The sequence below is a fragment of the Oncorhynchus clarkii genome, chromosome 10, assembly GCF_045791955.1.
Source record: "Oncorhynchus clarkii lewisi isolate Uvic-CL-2024 chromosome 10, UVic_Ocla_1.0, whole genome shotgun sequence".
In the NCBI taxonomy this organism is placed as follows: Eukaryota; Metazoa; Chordata; class Actinopteri; order Salmoniformes; family Salmonidae; genus Oncorhynchus; species Oncorhynchus clarkii.
The window spans coordinates 53171705-53194340 of record NC_092156.1 but is presented as its reverse complement, the minus strand read 5'-3'; the positions used below and the strand labels follow the sequence as shown (position 1 = coordinate 53194340).

The window sequence follows — 22636 nt, the reverse complement described above, 5'->3', positions numbered from 1 at the left end:
TCTCCATCTAACCTCACTGAGCTCGAGCTGTTTTGCAAGGAGGAATGGGAAAAATTTTCAGTCTCTCGATGTGCAAAACTGATAGAGACATACCCCAAGCGACTTACAGCTGTAATCGCAGCAAAAGGTGGCGCTACAAAGTATTAACTTAAGGGGGCTGAATAATTTTGCACGCCCAATGTTTCAGTTTTTGATTTGTTAAAAAAGTTTGAAATATCCAATAAATGTCGTTCCACTTCATGATTGTGTCCCACTTGTTGTTGATTCTTCACAAAAAAATACAGTTTTATATCTTTATGTTTGAAGCCTGAAATGTGGCAAAAGGTCGCAAAGTTCAAGGGGGCCGAATACTTTCGCAAGGCACTGTGTATATATATATATATATATATATATATATATATTACAGTTGAAATCAGAAGTTTACATACACTTAGGTTGGAGTAATTTAAAACTCGTTTTTCAACCACTCCACAAATTTCTTGTTAACAAACTTTAACTATTTATTTCACTTATAATTCACTATCACAATTCCAGTCAGAAGTTTACATACACTTAGTTGACTGTGCCTTTAAACAGTTTGGAAAATTCCCGAAAATGATGACATGGCTTTAGAAGCTTCTGATAGGCTAATTGCCATCATTTGAGTCAATTGGAGGTGTACTTGTGGATGTATTTCAAGGCCTACCTTCAAACTCAGTGCCTCTGTTTGATATCATGGGAAAATCAGCCAGGACCTTGGAGACCACAAGTCTGGTTTCATCATTGGGAGCAATTTCCAAACGCCTGAAGGTACCACATTCATCTGTACAAACAATGGTACGCAAGTATAAACACCATGGGACCACGCAGCCGTCATACTGTTCAGGAAGGAGACGTGTTCTGTCTCCTAGAGATGAACGCACTTTGGTGCGAAAAGTGCAAATCAATCCCAGAACAACAGCAAAGGACCTTGTGAAGATGCTGGAGGAAACAGGTACAAAACTATCTATATCCACAGTAAAACGAGTCCTATATCGCCATAACCTGAAAGGCCGTTCAGCAATGAAGAAGCCACTGCTCCAAAACCGCCATACAAAAGCCAAAATACGGTTTGCACCTGCACATGGGGACAAAGATCGTACTTTTTGGAGAAATGTCCTTTGGTCTGATGAAACAAAAATGGAACTGTTTGGCCATAATGGCCATCGTTATGTTTGGAGGAAAAAGGGGGAGGCTTGCAAGCCGAAGAAAACCATCCCAACCGTGAAGCACGGGGGTTGCAACATCATGATGTGGGGGTGCTTTGCTGCAGGAGGGACTGGAGCACTTCACAAAATAGATGGCATCATGAGGAGGAAAATTATGTGGATATATTAAAGCAACATCTCAAGACATCAGTCGGCAAGTTAAAGCTTGGTCGCAAATGGGTCTTCCAAATGGACAATGACCCCAAGCATACTTCCAAAGTTGTGGCAAAATGGCTTAAGGACAACAAAGTCAAGGTATTGGAGTGGCCATCACAAAGCCCTGACTTCAATCTTATAGAAAATCTGTGGGCAGAACTGAAAAAGCGTGTGCGAACAAGGAGGCCTACAATTCTGACTCAGTTACACCAGCTCTGTCAGGAGGAATGGGCCAAAATTCACCGAACTTATTGTGGGAAGCTTGTGGAAGGCTACCCAAGATGTTTGACCCAAGTTAATCATTTTAAAGGCAATGCTACCAAATACAAATTGAGTGTATGTAAACTTCTGACCAACAGGGAATGTGATGAATGGAATAAAAGCTGAAATAAATCATTCTCTCTACTATTTTTCTGACATTTCACATCCTTAAAATAAAGTGCTGATCCTAACTGACCTAAGACAGGGAATTTTTAAATCTTAGTAATCTCAGGAATTGTGAAAAACTGAGTTTAAATGTATTTGGTTAAGGTGTATGTAAACTTCCGACTTCAACCCCTTCAAGTGCGTGGATTTGGCTATTTCAGACACACCATTGCTGCAATCTCCATATACACACATTGGCAGTAGAATGGCCTTACTGAAAAGCTCAGTGACTTTCAACTTTGCATCATCATAGGATGCCACCTTTCCAACAAGTCAGTTTGTCAAATTTCTGCCCTGCTAAAGCTGCCCTGTCCACTGTATGTGCTGTTATTGTGAAGTGGAAACGTCAAGCAGCAACAACCGCTCAGCTGCAAAGTGGTAGGCCACAGAAGCTCACAGAACGGGACTCGCAAGTGCTGAAGTGCATCTTTCCTCGGTTGCAACACTCACTATCGAGTTCCAAACTGCCTCTGGAAGCAACGTCAGCACAATAACTTTGTCGGGAGCTTCGTGAAATGGGTTTCCATCGCCCATTTCCTGTGAAGGGAAATCTTACCGCTACAGCATACAAGGACATTCTAGATGACTCTGTGCTTCCAACTTTGTTGCAACAGTTGTGGAAGGCCCTTTCCTGTTTCAGCATGACAACGCCCCCATGCACAAAGCGAGGTCTATACAGAAATGGTTTGTAGAAATCGTGTTAAGGAACTTGATTGGTCTGCACAGAGCCCTGACCTCAACCCCATCGAACACCTTTTGGGATGAATTGGAACGCCGACAACAATCCAGGCCTAGTCGTCCAATATCAGTGCCCGACTTCACAAATGCTCTTGGTGGCTGAATGGAAGCGAGTCCCCACAGCAATGTTCCAACATCTAGTGGAAAGCCTTCCCAGAAGAGTGGAGGCTGTTATAGCAGCAAAGGGGGACCAACTCCATATTAATGCCCATGATTTTGTAATCATGGGCAACAAGCAGGTGTCCACATACTTTGGTGTATCTGCTTGACTCTGGTCCTGTTCAAATTCCTTAAAACTGCTTCCTTCATCCTCCTTTTCTCAAACCAATTATTTGTCACTGATTTGGATAATTGACACAAAGGCACCGCCACAAGACTTTCGTTTGCCCAGTCATTTCTACAAGTTCTAGGCCAGTTAATTACTGGCCTTGTAGTAAAAATCCATCCATGTGGCGGCGCTGTGACATGTTTATGGAACTAGTAAAAGTGAGAGCTGTCTTATTTATTTTGTAGTGATGGGCATTTCAGTTCTTTTCAGTGAGCCCGCTCGTTCTGCTCAGCTCACCAGAAAGATCCGGGTCCTTTGGCTCCCAAACGGCTCTTTAAAAATATATATCTTAAAGTCAAACAGTTTGCGATAGTTTGACTATGATTAGTGTTAAAACAGTTCTAATTAAATTATTAAATGAAATCATACTCTACCTTAACCACAATGTATTTAAAAATGCATTGGTATTGTTATGAAAAATAATGCTATTATACATTTGCATTTAAAGTATAACTTTTTAATGTATATAAACAAAGTGCATACAAAAGTAACAACTCAAAAGTAAAACAATCTGAACAACAATAATAGAATATTGCACCATATCAAAGAAAAATAAATAATGTGCAAAACCAGCATCCCACTTCAAACATTAAACTGGTCTGTCTTTTCTCTCTCTTTATTGCCATGTTATAACCAGCAGCACACAGCAATGCTGACCATATTTTGCTTTTATGAGAGATTTGCATTCAGAAATGCAAGCTGCCTCACTTTCGAGGGGCTGATGCGGTTTCTTCACTCAGTAATTATTTGTCCCGTTTTCGAGAAGACCCTCTCAGAGGGACGGATGTGGCCAGAGGTTCTGCAGATAGGATCGGACCTCCATTATGGCATCTGCTGAGGGATTCCTTCGTGCTGCATCCCCAGTTGCTCTCTCGTCAAACAGCAGACGTTTGTGGCACTACTGCTGGTGCTTCTGATCCATTTGATCCCTCTTCTTCCTGTTGCCCTGGTGCCTGAGCCAACTGACTGCTGGGGATGCCCCTCCCTGTTGCTGAGGTTATTCTTTGAAGAGGTTCATCAATCGCTCTGGCATCACTGAAGGCTAACTTCAAGTGCAGCGGTTTCTGATAGCAAGTGATTATATTCCATTCTGTAGCACTTTCTGTCCATTGATGAACATAGGGTGTCCATCAACTCTGTCACATGTCCAGTGGTTACATTTGCTTCTCTCTGGCGGCTGGCTGTAGACCCTTACACAGGAGTATAATTTTTGAGGCTGTCACATAGCTGAAAAGCGAGAACACTAACTTATTAGTTCAGGTTCATGTTTTGTCTACTGATACTACATTCTCATCTACTGCTCATATACATATATAATACTGGATTAAATAATGATGTAGTAATAACTGCTTACTGTACCTCTGTGCTCTAACATTGTCTACATTACTAAAATGCATCCAAATGCTACCGCGCTTCCGATTCATTTTCCAGCTGTTGTTTTCACAGCTGTCCTTCCTCTCTCTCCTCGGTTGCTAAGTGTGTGACTGTGAGTGAGCTGGCTCGGCCCTCCCTCACGCATCTTTGGGTCATTGGTTGACACTGCGTTTCTGATTGACAATAACAACAGGTGAGGCTGTTAGTCTGAGCAGACAGTCAGAACGAATGTGAGCATTTAGGCCTATATTATTTTATTTATTTTTCGTTCTTTGAATGAGTTAATTATAGTAATTTAAATCTTTTGATTATTCATATCTTATTTTTGTTATATTTTTATAAATAGATTTGGCTCTTCTGATATGGAGCCGGCTCCGAACGTTCACCTACAATAGCCAGCTCTTAGAGCCGACTTGTTCGCGAACGACCCGTCACTATTATTTTGTGACAACAATTCTTTCCTCGTGTGCGAGAACACTGAAAGAAATGTCTAAACTACGGTCATTGCATGTATTTTTAAATGAGTGTTTAAAGGCGGCTACTTTAGAGATGTTTGGTGCAGCTGAGAATGGTCGTGGAGTACCAGGACGAGAATGATCGGGTAAGGAGACTGGTGCAGATCACACCGGAAATAAAACTATGTAGAATAGGTTTGTGAATCTAGATCTACTAATAGCTAGCTATATATACACACTGACTATACTCGTTATAGCTAATTAACTAGCTAGGATTATTACTAATGTTGCTGGGTTCTGTATCGTTTTTAGATTTGAGTGTGTCTGATTGATTAAAACGTTGTTTGTCACAGCTATGTGCACGCAGGCATGTCTAGGGCTATAGATAACATCTGCCCAGAATACATGGCGATTGTCGCCTGTGCAAAGAAGCGCTACAACTCAACCTGTAAATTGAAGGCCCATGTCTGACTGTCACGGCGGGAAACCAAGCACCTGTACCGTTTTTGACAAAACCTTCAAATGCAAAGGAGATTTGTTCAGATACATGAGGATTCACACAGTGGATAATTCATTTAGCTGTGGTGACAGTGTTAGGGTTGCGTCAATCGAATCTGGTATCAGGATAAATATGACAATGAGTCACCGCATTGATTGCTATGTCTTTTTTATTAGCTAAGCAGTAATTGGTAAATGCAATTTTCATATATACGGGCTCTCTGTCACACCTCGCAGGGCAAAACAGAGAACTGACTTGTTCCTGACAAAGATTTTATAATATACTCTTGACAGAAGTAGTTCCTGCTTGTCAGAGTAGAGACTGGGCGTGGTTTAGACTCACCCAGCCTATCGTTGATTGTTGGCGCAGAGCTGGTCCCAACCCCCGGGCGCTCCAGTGGTCAGTCGTTGTAGTTGTGTAGAATATACAGTTATCAGGCACCGTTGTTCTCGCAACACTACGTTCTGAATGTGCCCCCCCAACTCATTGCACAGTTCCTGTCTTCATGTTATTCTGTATTTTTCCATCATGAGAAATGCCCATGGCCCTGAAACTGTTAACAACGTCTCAAGTTAGCTATGTTGCATAACACATACATCCACACAAGCCAACAGCAAATAATATTCCATCACATATGATATGGTAAGGGCTATAGTGTATAACACAGAACCTCACAACAGCGAGGAGAGCTTCGGTCACAAGCTAACCTTAAACTTCCATAAACTGACTCACACAGGAGAGAAATAATTTAGCTGTGGTGACTGTGGTAGAAGCTTCAGTTATAAGTGGGACCTAACGAAGCATATACAGACTCATAAAAGAGGAAAACCATTTTGTACAGTCCAAAAAATATAAACACAACATGTAAAGTGTTGGTGCCATGTTTCATGAGCAAGAAGTAAAGGATCCCAGAAATGTTACATAAGCACAAAAAGCTTCTCTCTCAAATGTTGTTAGTGAGTATTTCTCCTTTGCCAAGATCATCCTTCCACCTGACAGGTGTGGCATATCATGAAGCTGATTAAATGTCATGATCATTACACAGGTGCACCTTGTGCTGGGGACAATAAAAGGACACTCTAAAAGGTGCAGATTTGTCACACAGATGTCTCAAGTTTTGAGGGAGCGTACAATTGCCATGCTGAATGCAAGAATGTACACCAGAGCTGTTGCCAAATAATTAAATGTGTATTTATGTCTGTAATAAAGCCTTTTTGTAGGTAAAACTAATTCCGATTGGCTGGGCCTTGCTCCCCAGTGGGTGCCCCTGCCCAGTGGGTGCCCTTGCGCCCCTGCCATGTGAAATCCAGAGATTAGGGCCTAATGAAATCGTTTAAATTGACTGATTTCCTTATGAACTGTAACTCAGGGAAATTGTTGCATGTTGCGGTTACATTTTTGTTCAGTATAGTTGTGGAGACTGGGAAAAATGTACTCTCAACTTGTCCATTAACAGGCATACAGTATATTGACTCACACAGGAGAGAATCCATTTAGCTGTGGTAACTGTGGTATAATATTCAATCGGAAGTGGCTCCTAACTAATTATATACAGACTCACACGGGATAAATAACATTGCTGCGGTAAAATATTCATTCAAAAGTTTCCTACTGAGGCATGTGAATAATGTCCACAAAGGAAGAAAAAAAGGTGAGCACATATCTTCTATCCGAAGATGGCAATGAAGAGGCAGGATGGAAAGCAAAGCAACTTTTAATGTTCTATGTAAGCCTAAAAACAGTTTGATTTAAGTTAAATTATGAGGTAATGGTTCATCTGGGATTGGTACATCCATTTTTGGACTATTAAATTAATGATTATATATACATAATATATGTATATATTAATGATATGTGTATATAGACATTTTTATTTTATATAACTTAGAAATGCTATTGTCTTACCCCATCAAATATAAGCATGCTTGTGCTTCTAGTTCCGACAATGCAGTAACATCCAAAGAGTAATCTAACCTAACAATTGTTGTGAAATTGTGAGGTTAGATTACTCGTTGGATATTACTGCATTGTCGGAACTAGAAGCACTAGCATTTCGCTACACTCGCATTAACATCTGCTAACCATGTGTATGTGACAAATACAATTGTATTTATTTTGATTTGATGTTTTACTCCATTGTTACTGCTGTAATTTAACCATACACTGTATGGCTTTCATCAAAACATGGCTAAAACTATAATGTTGATCTCCTGGATGGTCAGTACTTGCATTCTTAGCTCAGTATTTGAAATTGAGAGTGGTTACATTTCTTCAGCTTAGCTGTTTACCAACAAAAGTGGTGGGGTGGCAGATTTGTTGCTCTTTCAATCCCTGATTGCCCCTTTAAATTGTAATAATAATGTTAATCACAGGTTTGCTGTTCAGTCTATTGATGTTTTCAGGTTATTAGAAACAGTTTCCTGGTCTTTGTTTTGGAATGTCTCTCAAGGTGATGAGAGAATGTTCAGACTGATATTATTGATATTATACTTTAGTCTCTATTTTATGTTCAGTTTACTGCAGCTTAGAGAATAGAGAGAATGTATGGGACAGGGAGTGAATGTTCCATACATTTTCTTTTGGTTTGTAAGCTTCAGAATGTAATGGAACATTTGTGGGCATATTCACACCAGTCCCAAGGCATTGCAGTGGTCAGGAGTCGCCTGTGTTACAATGTGGTCTTTCAAAATGTGTAGAATTGCAGGAAATTAACTCTAAAACATATATTTTTTTATCTCCACTCACACTGGGGCCGCTAAAATGTTTTGCTCACAGGGTGCCACCCCCCCCACACACACACACAAAACATTGTTAGCCATATTAAAATCACACAATTTCTTTTTTTGAAACACTTGTTTTAGAAATAATTGTGTATGATTTAGTATATGGTAGATAATTGTAAAATGTTTCCATCATTTTGCCTTTTTAATTCATTTACACAGTTTTTTAAAAAAGGACTCTTATTCTGAAGGATTAAAAAAATCCTGTCGTCACTAGTTACCACATCCACAAAGTCATAACTCAAATCATGAATCCCGCCTATTTCTACAATTGTTCTTCTTAAGATGAGATGTGATTTTGAACCTAACTCTCAACTGAATCACACTGTTAACCTTATGGCTACCCCTAAACTTACATGAAGACCAAAAAGCTCATGTTTGTTTTCTTGAATGTCTAGAACATAGCCTTTGTGGCTGTGATAACCAGAAATGCTTAGCAGGTTTTCTTGATGCTATCACTTTCGTGTCAAAGACACTAGAAGAAAATGAGAAGTAAACACGAACGTTAGATCCTTAACTTAAAATAATGTATAAAATACAGTTGTTGAGGGTTTTTCTCAACAAGAGATTAACAGCTGCTGCTGAGGAGATATTTGTTTTAGTTGAGAAAACGATAGCAGAGATTCAGGACGCAGTTTTTCGTTCAAAAGAAGAAAACCACCGTCTACAAAGGCTACTTGACATAAAGCTACTCAAATGCGGATCATGTTTGTTACCCACTACGTTTGTCTATTCAAACTTTATTATAGGAATCTCAACCTGTAAGGTAGTCTATAATTAAAGAGATACAATCTGGTATTCAATGATAGGCCTATCAATATAATAAAACTGTAGGATATATTTTGGGTTATGATCAGGCTTTGACGATAGGGTAAAACGGTTGAGCTTAGCTCATTAGCCATTCAATTTAAGGAGATGTTCGATAAGAATTAATCGGTACACAGTGCACTCCGTTACAGTAGGCGTATTTGGACACTTATCTAATAAATCAGTTTTGATTTGAGATCAAATGATGAATATGGGGCAACAATACAGAATGGCACTTTTTATTTAAGGTTAATTTCATGCATATGTTTCACCATTTAGAAATTAAAGCACCTCCCCCATTTGAAGGAATCATAAGTAATTGGACAAATTAACTAAGAGATTGAATAGAGGTTTTGTATACTTTTAAGCCAGTAGTTCTGAAAGTAGTGCCCAAGAGCCTAAAATTGTCCCTGAACCACTGATTGTTCTCCAACCCCTGTAGCTTGTGCATAAAGACAGTAAAACTGTGGTGCCCTTGGCCCACCCTCCAACCTAACTGGACAATACTGGGCCAACCTGACCCCATCTCCCACTTTAAACTTGCTTAAACTTGCAACCTCATGGGACATCATTCCACCTGCCAATCAACATTCTCCATCATGTTCGATAGACGCAGGCTAGTTCTCGTTGTTGCAAGCATGGTCTCATCAGACTAGTATGGCAAACAATCAAGTGATTGTGATAATGTAATTTTATACAATATTTTGAGAGAGCATGCAATTGGCATGCTGACTGCTGAAATGTCCACCAGAGCTGTTGAAACAGAATTTAATGTTAATTTCACTACAATAAGCCGCCTCCAACGTCGTTTTAGGGAATTTGGCAGCATGTCCAACCCGCCTCACAACCGCAGATCACGTGTAACTACGCCAGCCCAGGACCTCCACATCCGGCTTCTTCACTTGCGGGATCGTCTGAGACCAGCCACTCAGACAGCTGTGGAAACATTTGCACAACCAAATTTCTGCACAAACTGTCAGAAACCATCTCAGGGAAGCTCATCTGCGTGCTCGTTGTCCTCACCAGGGTCTTGACCTGACAGCAGTTCGGCGTCGTAACTGACTTGTTTCAAATTTTAGAGAAATAAGCTTTGTGCGTATGGAACATTTCTGGGATATATTATTTAAACTCAGGACCAACACTTTACATGCTGCGTTTATATTTTTGTTCAGTGTATTTTCAATGTTATCAAAATAACTAAAGTGCATGCAGCCAGGCAATCCCTGTTGCTTCAGAGCGTGCGCTCACTACATGAGACAGGAATGAGTGTGCCGATCTTCTGCACTAAATTATGCCATGTTAGAATGTAAGGATTCTGTGCCTTTCTCTGGCTCTGAGAGCACATGTGAACTAAACTTTTTCACAGACATCAAAGTGTTCTCCTGATATGGCATTGTTGTGGACTTTGAACATTCACTTTTGTTGTTTTTCCTATGAAAAAAAAGTGTGATTGATAGAATCTGAAACCTAGAAAAACAAAACTGAGTAAATGGAATTGGGCAAAACATAATAGATTTTATAGGGCCCTAACCATGTAGAAACCTAATATTCCAAATGTTTGCTTTTTATAATAAACATATCTTTACAGGGTAGTTAGTTTCTAGGCCACAGCATGTGCTTCTGAAGTAGCTCAAGTCCATATAGGCCCAATATAGGCTATATCTCAATCGATTTAAAAAATCCTCTTTTCTGGTGGTCCTCAATGTTATGTTGTGCTCCTAACTTTTTAAGTTGGGAGAACCAGTGCTTCCAATGAAAACATGCCTTTTATAGCCCAAATTAGATGCTTAACTTCACTGTCCAAATACAGTGTATATCAGTGTATATTAGCAGTGTATATCAATAATTAAAATGACCATAAACAAATTCCTAAATCCCAGATTGTAGCTCAGCATTGTTTAATCCTTTCCTCCAGAACTCCAGCAGTTCACCCTCTCTGTCTCTGAAGTGGTCTGGGGCAGGAAGACACAGAGCCCACACAGATAAAAGAGGAACAGGGGGAACTCAGGCCCAGTCAAGAGGAAGAGTAGAACCCACATACCATAGAGTTTATATTCACTCCTGTCCTTGTGAAAAGTCACTGTGATGAGAACCCAACTTAGCCCTCACATCTCTATCAAGCCCCAAAGGAAAGCAACCGAGAGGGTGACACTCTGCCCAATACTACAACTGAACAGATCAAAACAGAACCGGATGGAGAAGACTACAGAGAATGCGAACCAGTGATTCTCAGAGCCTCTCTGCACTAAATCCAGACTGTTCTGAGGATCAGAGTGAGAACTCTAAAAGTGTCCATAGTATTAAAAATGCAGGATTTCCTTCAGGTTTTAATCCAGTCAAATCAAAGAGAAAACGGATTGTAAAAATACAACATTCCTGTATTAATACTAAGGTTAGAAAATCTGTAGAGTTATCTAAAGTGAAATCACCCAGTCAAAGTAATGCTGCTGTTTCTTGTTGTAAGGTGTGTGGCAAGTCTTTTCTTTATATGGGTTCATTAATGAAACATGTGAAAACTCATGTAAAAGATCAAGAACATCTTTGTGGAATGTGTTTTCAGGTTTGTAGTAAATGTTTCACTACGGAATATGATATGTCAGTGCACATGAGGATCCACACAGGTGAGAAACAATATCAATGCTCTGATTGTGGCAAAAGCTACACTCAGTTTGGATATCTACAAGTACACATTAGGAGCCACACAGAAGAGAAGCTATACCAGTGCCGTGATTGTGGCAAAGGATTTAGCACTGCTAACAATCTGAAAACCCACTTAAAGATCCACATAGGGGATAAGTCATACCATTGTTGTGAATGTGACAAACAATTAATTTCCAATGGTGAACTAAAAAGGCACATAAGGATTCTCACAGGGGAGAAATCATTCCGCTGCCCTGATTGTGGAACAGGCTTCAGTCAGAATCACCATCTGAAAAGACACATGGGGACCCACACTAGGGAGAAAGCAAAGGGTTATTCCAGAAAGCAAGATTAATGAGTTACCAAGCTTTTACCAAGCTTACTTTAGTCAGATCTCAAATCAACTCAGATTTTCCCACTCCAGAGAAGTATGTCACGAAGCAGGATAGGGGATTTAGCAAGCAAACTTTGGTAAACATTTAAATTCAACTCGGAATAACCTTTTAACCATTACTATGGCAATGCTGATTTTTTGGGGGGGTTGTGTTGAGGACCAATTAATTCCGTTTTTATGTCTAGAAAGGAGTGTGCAATTACATCCCCTTCCTATGGATTGTTTTTGTTTGTTGTAAGGGGCAATATGGTATTGGAAACATCCATTTTAGGACTTTCACATTTGTGATATATTGACTCTTTTTTATTTTTTATTATTGCCTTATGAACTTACTTCAACTGAGCTTAGTTCTGAGCTTAGTTCAACTTTAGAACCCAAAATCTAATCCATTGTTTGTAAAAAAAATAATTACAAATAAAATGTATATTGAACAAAAATATAAATGCAACATGCAACAATTTCAAAGATTTTACTGTTCATAGAAGGAAATCAGTCAATTGAAATAAATTCATTGGGCCCTAATCTATGGATTTCACGACTGGTCAGGGGTGCAGCTATGGGTGGGCCTTGGAGGGCATAGGCCCACCCTCTGGGGAGCCAGGCCCAGCCAATCAGAATTAGTTTTTCAGCCACAAAAATGCTTTTTTACAAAGACTCCTGAGCACTTGTGGGATCCTAAATGATCCCACAGGGGAAGAAGCTAGATGTGGAGGTCCTGGCGTGGTTACAAGTTGTTTTCGGTTGATAGGTCGGTTGAATCTACTGCCAATTCTCTAAAACAACATTGCAGGGGCTTATGTTAGAGAAATGAACATTGAATTCTCAGGCAACAGCTCTGGTGGACATTCCTGCAGCCAGCATGCTAATTGCACGCTCCCTTATCTTGAGGCATCTGTGGCATTGTGTTGTGTGACAAAACATAATATTTTAGAGTGGCCTTTTATTGTACCCAGCACAAGGTACTCCTGTGTAATGATCATGCTGTTTAATCAGCTTCTTGATATGCCACACCTGTTAGGTGGATAGATTATCTTGGCAAAGGAGAAATGCTCACTAACAGGGATGTAAACAAATTTGTGTAAAACATTTGAGTGAAATATTTCTGGGATCTTTTACTTCAGCTGATGAAACATGGGATCAACACTTTACATGTTGCGTTTAGATTTTTTTCTAGTGTATAATCTACCTTCTCCGTCTCCGGTAGATTGAAGAAACTAATTTGAATTGAATAATATCCTAGAAATGCTCAACTATCACTCTTCACTTTCAATCTTTATCCAATATGTCACCAACTCACCAAGCTTCTCAACACATAAAACTCCAATATTGCCCTATGGCACAATGTAACGGTTGTTGTAGGTGGAAGAAGAGGAGGACCAATGTGCAGCGTGGTAAGTGTCCATATTCTTTAATAAAATGATTGAACACTGAAAAAAAACTATAAAACGACAAACGAGCAGTCCTGTATGGTGCTGAAAAAACACTGAACAGAAAATAATCACCCACAACTCAAAGGTGAAACCAGGCTACCTAAGTATGGTTCTCAATCAGGGACAATGATTGACAGCTGCCTCTGATTGAGAACCATACCAGGCCAAACACAGAAATCCCAAATGATAGAAAAAAGAACATAGACTGCCCACCCCAACTCACGCCCTGACCATACTAAAACAAAGACAAAACAAAGGAACTAAGGTCAGAACGTGACACACAACCCCAATCCACCACATTGTTCGTTCTCTGATCCTAATCATATGATAGGATGGACAACATGTCAGTTCATGTTGCAAAAACTTGGATTTGGTTGGAGGACATCCTCCGGAAGTGGTCATAATTACCATGTAGATCTATGGAAGGGTGTAAGGCCTACGAGCCTCCTAGGTTTTGTATTTAAGTCAATGTAGCCTGAGGAGGATGGGAAAAGCTGTCCTCTGGCTACACCATGGTGCTAGCCATTACTGCAAAACAATAATGTTTCATTCTTTTTTTTTAAACCAGGGCATGCGCAGCTGGTCCAGTACCTTCCCACCGTGTACCCTTTGACTTCCACGTCAAGCCTAGAGACCGCCAAGATGGAGAAGATCGCCAGCAAGCAGAGGTAGGAGAGAATACATTATTCAGACTCCTTCACTTTTTACACATTTTGTTACGTTACAGCCTTATTGTAAAATGTATTCAATTGTTTTTTTCCTGATCAATCGACACACAATGATGACGACAAAGCAAAAACAGGTTTTTAGAAAATGTTGAAAATGTATTAAAAAAAATATACAAAAAAAATAGCTAATTTACATAGGTATTTAGACCCTTTGCTATGAGACTCAAAATTGAGCTCAGGTACATCCTGTTTCCATTGTTCATCCTTGAGATGTTTCTACAAATTGATTGGAGTCCACCTGTGGTATATTCAATTGATTGGACATGATTTGGGAAAGCACACAGCTGCTTATATAAGGTCCCACAGTTGACGGTACATGTCAGAGCAAAAACCAAGCCATGAGGTCGAAGGAATTGTACGTAGAGCTCCGGGGACAGGATTGTGTCGAGGCACAGATCTGGGGAAAGGTTACAAAAAACGCAACCAAAATTCTACAGCATTGAAGGTCCCCAAGAACACAGTGGTCTCCATCATTCTTAAATGGAATAAATTTGGGACCACCAAGACTCCTCTTAGAGCTGGCCGCCCGGACAAACTGAGCAATCACGGAAAAGGGGCCTATGTCAGGGAGGTGACCGAGAACCCGATAGAAAATGGGAGAACCTTTGTGGAAATGGGAGAAACTTCCAGAAGGTCAAAAATCTCTGCAGCACTCCACCAATCAGGCCTTTATGTTAGAGTGGCCAGAAGGAAGCTACTCCTCAGTAAAAGGCACATGACAGCCAGCTTGGAGTTTACCATAAGACTCTCAGACCATGAGAATAAAGATTCTCTGGTCTGATGAAACCAAGGTTGAACTATATGGCCTGATTGCCAAGCGTCACATCTGGAGGAAACCTCACCACCCCGTGAGTTAAGCATGGTGGTGGCAGCATCATGCTGTGGGGATGTTTTTCCAACATCAGGGACTGGGAAACTATTCAGGATCGAGAGACAGATGAGTGGAGCAAAGACATTCTTGATGAAAACCTGCTCCGGAGTGCTCAGGACCTCAGACTGGGGCAAAGGTTCACTTTCCAACAGGACAAATACCCTAAGCACACAGCCAAGACAATGCAGGAGTGGCTTCGGGGACAAGTCTCTGAATGTCCTTGAGTGACCCAACCAGAGCCTGGACTTGAACCCGATCCACAATCACTGATGCTGCCCATCCAACCTGACAGTGCATTGAGAGGATCTGCAGTGAAGAATGGGAGAAATTCCCCAAATACAGGTGTGATCTTGTATCGTCATACCCAAGAAGACGAGGAATCGCTGCTAAAGGTGCTTCAAAAAAGTACTGAGTAAAGGGTTATTTACTTATGTACACTGGGGCAAAAAAGTTACTCCTTCTTTAAGAGGCTCCCCTGTCCTCCACTCGTTACCTGTATTAATGGCACCTGTTTGAACTTGTTATCAGTATAAAAGACACCTGTCCACAACCTCAAACAGTCACACTCCAAACTCCACTATGGCCAAGACCAAAGAGCTGTCAAAGGACACCAGAAACAAAATTGTAGACCTGCACCAGGCTGGGAAGACTACATCTGCAATAGGTAAGCAGCTTGGTTTGAAGAAATCAAGTGTGGGAGCAATTATTAGGAAATGGAAGACATACAAGACCACTGATAATCTCCCTCGATCTGGGGCTCCACGCAAGATCTCACCCCGTGGGGTCAAAATGATCACAAGAACGGTGAGCAAAAATCCCAGAACCACACGGGGGGACCTAGTGAATGACCTGCAGAGAGCTGGGACCAAAGTAACAAAGCCTACCATCAGCAAGGGCATTGAAGATGAAACGTGGCTGGGTCTTTCAGCATGACAATCATCCCAAACACACCGCCCGGGCAACGAAGGAGTGGCTTCGTAAGAAGCATTTCAAGGTCCTGGAGTGGCCTAGCCAGTCTCCAGATCTCAACCCCATAGAAAATCTTTGGAGGGAGTTGAAAGTCCGTGTTGCCCAGCAACAGCCCCAAAACATCACTGCTCTAGAGGAGATCTGCATGGAGGAATGGGCCAAAATACCAGCAACAGTGTGTGAAAACCTTGTGAAGACTTACAGAAAACGTTTGACCTCTGTCATTGCCAACAAAGCGTATATAACAAGTAAGTATGAGTGAGGCCTGTAATTTTCTTCATAGGTACACTTCAACTATGACAGACAAAATGAGAAGAAAAGAAATCCAGAAAATCACATTGTAGGATTTTTCATGAATTTATTTTCAAATTATCCACCATAATTTGAAAATAAATTCATGAAAAATCCTACAATGTGATTTTCTGGATTTCTTTTCTTCTCATTTTGTCTGTCATAGTTGAAGTGTACCTATGAAGAAAATTACAGGCCTCACTCATCTTTTTAAGTGGGAGAACTTGCACAATTGGTGGCTGACTAAATACTTTTTTGCCCCACTGTAATTGTGATATTTACATTTATTTTATTTTTTTGCAAAAATGTCTAAACCTGTTTCGGATTTGTCATTATGGGGTATTGTATGTAGATTGGAAAAACAATTTAAACCATTTTACAATAATGCTGTAACGTAACAAAATGTGGGAAAAAGGAAGGGGTCTTGAATACTTTATGAATGCACTGTATACTCACACTATTTATCTGCCATTTTTAGGGTAATGATTAAATCACTCAGTTCTGCCTATCTTTCATGCTCAGAGGGTTGTAAACATAGGGATATGGAAAGATCCTTATAATGGACGTCTTCTATGACAGCATGAGCAGCGCCATTGGGAGTAACTGTATCTCCATTTTGTAGTACAACATTTCTTCTCAATGGCCCATCCCATGGTAACACTGGTTTTGTTCCTATTGCACCCTATACCAACATGTATGGTTATTAAGGACATGTGATTGCTCTTCAAACAGACAGCTTCAAATAACAGTGGACAGGACATTAACTTCGTTAAGTATTTCTTCTATACGACGAGAAACGGTAAGCCACAATAGCACAATTAACACAATCATTCAGAACAAGAACCACAGGAACATATTTTGCATGTTGGTACAGACTGCATTTCATTGGTATTTTCATGCTTCCTCTTACTCCATTCTTCAATCTCTTCCTGCTCTAAACATTTAAAAGAAGTCAGGAGAGGAGTCGACCAGAGTGAATGTGGAATCAAGGATTGGAAAATATATATTTGATAAGAAATGACAAGTAGTTCGGGCTACTCTATAATTTTAGTTTTGTCTGTTCCTTGACGGGTTATTGATTTATGTGTTGTTTGTCAGAGTTTGCAGTGGCTTGCAGCCAAATGTATTTCCGGTATCATGGCCATTTTTTTTATTTCACAAAACAATATGGAAACAGAAGTAAAAGGCCCACTGGACAAACATTCTCTAAGATGGTCAACATACGATTTCCAAATTCTGTCAAATGTCTGGTTTATGTTTGATTTTATAATAATAGAGTCTAATGGGATGTAGCTAGATAGTTCAGCTTTCCAATATGGGTCCACATTTTTTTGCAGCAGCAATTACACCTAGATTACAAAAACTTTCTTATATTGATCGACAATATTTACATATCTCAATGATAGGATCTGCATTATCGCAGAATGGTATTTGTCACAGGCAGTGGTGGGACTAGAGATTTATACATGGGGTGGCCAAGGCTACTTCAGGGGGTCCATAGACCATGACAGAAAATGTGTGTGTAACCCTAACCTGGCATCTAAGGAGCATGAATGAATCTTATGATTGCTGATTAGAGGTAGAAGTGATCATTCACTTGACCCGGAGTTCTTCAATGTGGCAGATAGTGTGGTCCAAAAGGGTTACTTCACTAGAATTATTTATCATACTATGAATAGTCAGTGTCTCTAGCTCGGAACTGCAGCTCAATTTCTTTCTTTCTTTCTCACTCACTCACTCACTCACTCACACACACACTTATATTTATATATACTGGAGAGACTTAGGTCACTCTGTTTTCATGAATATATAATCTGGGTCTATAAGTGTTGAACATCTCAAATATTTTCAGAAAATAAAGCTATATATATATATATATATATATATATATATATATATTATGTTAACTAATAGCAAAGAAAAGTTTTGGAATTGGCCTAATCAAGACCAAATTAAATCTGTGTGACATGATACCCTTTGGATATATCATTTTAGAATTCAGTGTACTTATTAGTACACAGTGCAGGTTTTAATCATGACCAGAGGGACTGCCTTAGTGCCAAATTATCCTAGGTAGATTTAAAACAGCAATTCTGCGGTTCTGGTGAGAACTGGCAATATGTTTCACAAACTCCTCCATGTTGAGGGAGCGTGCCCTCCTTGACTCAACACTGAGAATTCCCTGGTGACTTAACCTGTCATTAACCATTGTTGTCCTAAGGTGGGTTTTAATCCGTTTTAAAGCTGAGAAGCTTCTCTCGCAAGAAGCACTGCTGACTGGTGTAACAACAAAAAACTTACAAAGTCGAAATAGCTCATGGAAGACCTCTTTATAAGGTTCTAGAAACACAACAAAGTCAAGGAGAGTAGACTGTCTGTCCCTTCCACTTTTCTCTCTCCTATCAAGAAGCCGCTTGGTTTGATGATCCTCATGTTTGTGGTCCTCTAAATCTGACTCAAAAGTCTGAGCAAAGGCGAACAGAGGCTCCTCATTCAAGAATGTTGTACTCTTTGGGTTTTGTATTATCTCGCGATTCTTCTTTGAAAAACGCCTCTGCAGCTCAGCTGTAAGACTGTCAAGCACCTGATAAATAATAGCTCTTTGGAAGCTCTCACCATCACTTTGGTCACTTTTGTCCTACAGTGCTCATCATAAATGAGTCATGAAATATTTAGCTTGTTTTAGGCTGTCTTTTACACACTGTTTTTACACTTATTTTGCAGTGCTCTGCAATCTTTTCAACCTCGTTCCATAGTTCTCCAAAGTAACCCTCACTTCTGTAGTTCTGTAATGTGTCTGTAAGGGCACCTACTAGATCCACAGCCCTTGATAGGTCAGAAAGACATTTGGCATCACCAAGCACTTTACAAAAGGTAACCAAAAGCCCTATGAAATGTAAATCTATCTTAGAAAGAAGGCCCCTTGCCTCCACTGATCTATTACCACTATTTTCAAGTGTGATGTCCTGTAGTAGCACTCTCAGAACTGCTGGAAGCCTGTCCCTCAGATTACTGCATGCCATGTATCTGCATGCCCACCTTACATCCATCCGTAAGTCTGTGTAGTTCCCTGGGCTGCTGCTGTGGATACAGCTCTTTCTGAACTGCAAGCCAGATACAAAGTTATACAGCTTCTGCAGGAGAGCAATAAAATGTAACTGCCTCAGGCAGTGCACATACAATGCAAATCTTGTATTTACGCTCATGACGGATGCACCGTCATAGCCTTGCCCCACAAGATTATTTCTGTAGTCTAGACCATGTTTTTCAAAAATTATAATTTTTGTGAGACCTGCTGCATCTAAGCTTTCAGCTGACTGAAAGTGTAAAAAGCTTTTGTGGTTGGCCCCGTTGTAATAGTACCTCACAACTAAATATATGTGTTCTTTTACTTCTCTTATTATTTCACTTTGCACCATCTCAGCTAAGCCCTCAAGAACTGTACGGGATTTGGTGGCTTGTGTACTTAGCATTGCCACATGCATTCATCCTTTTCTCTATAAGAGGGTTATGCTTTGCTATTTTTTCTAAGATTGTCAAAAAATTACCCTTGTTGTGAGAGTCATCAGATTCTCGATGACCTCTCTGCTCTATATTTTGAGTGGCAGTTAATAGGAGCACATCTGCAATTGTTTTAATGTAAGTCCAGTTTTCCTCCACTTTCTTTTTCCGGTCCTCATTCATGAGTTGCTGTCAATAGCCCTTTTATGCTGATTCCAAGCATACATAGCATTGATATGATGCTCTGCCTTCGAATGGAGCTTAAACCCAGAATCTTTAAACAATGCCTTTTTCCAGTTACAAAACCCTGACTGTGATGTGAAGGCAGATTCAGGTGTATTGGGCAGAGAAAAATGCCTACAGGCAAAACAATAAATTGAATATTGGCTTACAGAATATTCAAGCCATGAATTCTTCTCTACCGGGAGCTGTTGAAAGCCCTTTTCCTAATACCATGCTCAGTTCTGGGAAATGTTTTCAAACACTGCTGTACAGGACCCTCTTCTCTGGATCTTGAAATGTCTTAAATACACGTTAAATAATATGTCATATCTCTATGGAAATGTATAATTAATGGATCCACAAGATTAGATACTAACAGCTGCTAACTAAAATGTGTAGTTTAAAGTATATGCAAGAACACACATGAATCAACAACCAACATTTTAAAGTGAGGCTTAATCTGACAAAACCATCTATTACAAGCTGAAGCTAAACTTACATTCTGAACTGGGCATGTGACTGACTGCCTGATCGATGCTCTGACCCGGTGGTGGTAGACTGAGTCCTTGTGAAGTCTGACCACACTGACTCTGACGAGCCTCATGTAGGGAGCTGCTCTGGGGTCCGGTGGTGATGCAAGGGCTGGGGTCTGTTTGCACCTGATCTGCCTGTTTGTGCTTCTTTAAAAAGAAGTCTGATATCTCCCTTTTTTTTCATGTGTAATTGACCCTATGCAAAAATAAGACAGTCTATGGTTACATCTAAGCATCCAATTACCCAAATGTTTGTCGAATCTCAAGTACAAATCTCCATTATCCTAACTGTACCTTAAAATCAACTACCCTACTCTGCAGTAAGTAACTTAGTTAGCTATAATTTCTTACACCTTTACGATAGCAAACAGGCTATCTGCAAATTGTGGTCATCTTTTGAGTAACATGATTGTTCGTTTTGAGTTCAAGTACGAAACTCTAACTGAGTTCATGGATTTCAAATGGCTGAATGTTAACTTGCTTAACATTGACAGCTGTAGCCTACTAGTTACCCCACATTAACTAAACATTCATATACTGAAACAGATGTAAATATAATGTTATGCTAAATTGGGAACCGGTCTCTCTTATCTGAATAACTGTCTGTTAATGGAGCCAAAGGTAAGTTTTAAGGTCTTAGCATCGGGTTTAAGTTTCCTGAACAACTTTTACGAAAGTTGAGTCGCTGTGTAAATTAACATGTTAATTTAAATGAAATGAAACTTAAACCCGATGCTAAACCTTAAAACTTACTTAAAATATTGTAACGACCCTGGGTTTATACGCGCGGAAATCGACTCTGCCGCGTGAGCATGCTTTTGCTGCACAGTCGATAGCGCGCCGGACCTCGGGCTCGAAGGTCGAGGCTCCCTGCCTGTTTCATTACATTGGTGTCGGAAGTGATCGGACCTCGCATCCACGACAGTGCGTGTGCTTGGCCGGTGAGCGCGTTCCTGTAAGACGTAGCAAGCTAGCGCGAGGACGCGCTCTTTGAAAGGAGCCTGGGTTTATAAGCGCGGAAATCAACTCGGGCTCGAAGGTCTAGGGTTCGAGACCTGCTCCATGCTGTTTCATTACAATATGATACTTTCGCCAATCGTGAAAAGAGCTATGGAAATATTTTCTCTTCTTCTTCTGTATCTCGCAACCAACGTTAATATTCTCTCTTCCACGTCCTCGACTTGAAAACGTCAAAATACATGTTTATTTCAAGAAGAGGTGAAATAAGATGTCAATCCGCATCAAACTGCCAGTAGCGAATGATATTCGGGCATAGTTTATGTAATAGGGTTCCTCTGTGCTTTTTGCATGCGACATTTCTGGGTGCATTACATGCATTCTGGCAGGAGGGTATGATAAATTATCTTAAATTGCAGTGTTTATGTTGTAGGAACAGGTATCTAACCAATGGTTCTTCTCAATTCTTCCTTTAGATATGTTTGCCATTTGTTCCTTACAGGTTCTCAACCATCAGGTAGAGTTTAATTCAACCCTTGATATAACTTGGCAATCAAATTCTTTGGCGTAGCAGTTTCATTCGACAATTTGTTGACGCGATTGAATAAGATTTCTGAACTAAAATCAGAACGGCCTTGGATAATCCAAATCGTTCTTGTCATTGATTGAATGATCCATCATAGTGCACATGTTCAAAAAAATCATGATGCCACTTTGGAAACAGGATTTAAAGGTGTAATCATTAAACGCTGGAGGTACGGTGAGGTTATTCCAAATAGGGGTACCCTGCGAAATTGGTTCTTTCCACCTCATTAATTTATGTACATTTTCTCAAACAATTTTAAAACAGTGTTTGCTGATATACACTGAGTATACAAAATATGAAGGACAACTGCTCTTTCCATGACAGACTGACCAGGTGAAAGCTATGATCCATAATTGATGTCACTTGTTAAATCCACTTCAATCAGTGTAGATGAAGGGGGAGGAGACAGGTTAAAGAAGGATTGTTAAGCCTTTAGACATTGATTGTGTATGTTCAGACGGTGGTATGGTAGTAGGTGCCAGGCACACCGGTTTGTGTCAAGAATTGCAACGCGGCTGGGTTTTTCACGCTCAACAGTTTCCCCTTTCATGGTCGCAGGAAGATGTTTAGGGTTGGGGGTGCTGAAATGTTTTTGTGTGCTGCTGATTACTATTTTGGTCCACTCATACAGGAGTAGTAAAGGCTCAGTGCACTACTTTTGTGATGAAAAATATATATTTTAACCCCAAAATATATACAGTGGAGCAAAAAAGTATTTAGTCAGC

General features: G+C 40.2%; 1 pseudogene; it reads left to right on the top strand.

Moving 5' to 3' along the window:
• Positions 1–4841: 4841 nt before the first annotated feature.
• Positions 4842–13925, top strand: LOC139419262 (gastrula zinc finger protein XlCGF48.2-like; annotated as a pseudogene).
• Positions 13926–22636: the final 8711 nt, after the last annotated feature.